This window comes from Austrofundulus limnaeus, unplaced genomic scaffold, assembly GCF_001266775.1.
Source record: "Austrofundulus limnaeus strain Quisiro unplaced genomic scaffold, Austrofundulus_limnaeus-1.0 Scaffold789, whole genome shotgun sequence".
Lineage (NCBI taxonomy): Eukaryota > Metazoa > Chordata > Actinopteri > Cyprinodontiformes > Rivulidae > Austrofundulus > Austrofundulus limnaeus.
The window spans coordinates 115,077-116,452 of NW_013953191.1; positions in this window are offsets into that span (position 1 = coordinate 115,077).

Consider the following 1,376-nt stretch of genomic DNA (forward strand, 5'->3'; position numbering starts at 1 on the left):
TGTATGTATGTATGTATGTATGTATGTATGTATGTATGTATGTATGTATGTATGTATGTATGTATACATACATACATGTATGTACATATGCATACATACATACATACATACATACATACATACATACATACATACATGCATACATGCAAACTTACACATATACATACACACAAACACACACACACACACACACATTAGGGCTGTTAAATTTATCGCTTTAACTATTTGCATTATTTTTTTCACACTGACGCGTTAAAAATAAACTAACGCATCGATTAATTTGAAAAGAGTCCCTTCCGCCTTGCAGTACCACACTTCCGTTTCCTCAGTCAAGCTAGCAATGGAGAAAAAGAAAGACACACTTTTAAATGGGCAACTTCGCTTTAAGTTGTTACCAGATGGTGGTTTGGACAAAACCAAAGTATTTTGCGTGCTTTGCAATGGTGAATTTAGTTACCACTGAAGTAATTCATCACGTGTATATCACCTGAAAGCAAAGCATCTCAGTGTGGCAGAAACTTCGGAGGGAGGAGGAGGTCTCCGGCAGACAACTTTGCAGCAGTTTGGAGCAAGAGGTGGGCTGTTATCCAGGCAAAACAACAACAAAATCACTGAGGCTATTGCTTATTGGGTAGCTAAAAATTGTTGCCCTGTAAATATTGTTGAGGATACAGGACTGAGAGATGGGATTCGGGAGGCATCGGGGGACTCTGCTTACCATTTACCTGCAAGGCAAACCGTAATGTCCAGAATAGATACATTGTACAAAAACCAGAAAGCAGTGAAGCAAAGCCTGTTGGACAAAGCCCCGTACTTCGCTCTCACATGCGATCATTGGATTTCTGCTGGCAATGATAACTATTTGTGTGTCACGGCTCACTTTATTGACAACAACTGGTGTCTGCACTCTTTCACATTAACTGTGAGTAAATCTACTGATCGCCATTATGCAGAGGCATGTGCGCAGCACATTCAGGCTGTTGCACAAGAATGGAACATAGAGAAAAAGTTAATGCTTGGGACAGACAGTGCTCAAAACATGACAGCATCTACAAGACTCCTTCCTTATGAACGTCTGCCTTGCACAGCACACGCTTTACAGAGAGCAATCACAGTGTCACTGGTATGGAGGACCAAACCTATCATTATTGGAAATAAATGTATAAATATATAACTGGCGTATTAAAATAAATTATAGGCTCCATAGTATGGAGGACCAAACCTATCATTATTGGAAATAAATGTATAAATATATAACTGGCGTATTAAAATAAATTATAGGGTCAAAAAGAAGTTTGACAAATAAATTATTGTGCCATTAAATCAATTATTTAGATATAAATGTGTATTTACATTTTAATTTTGAAGGATTATAT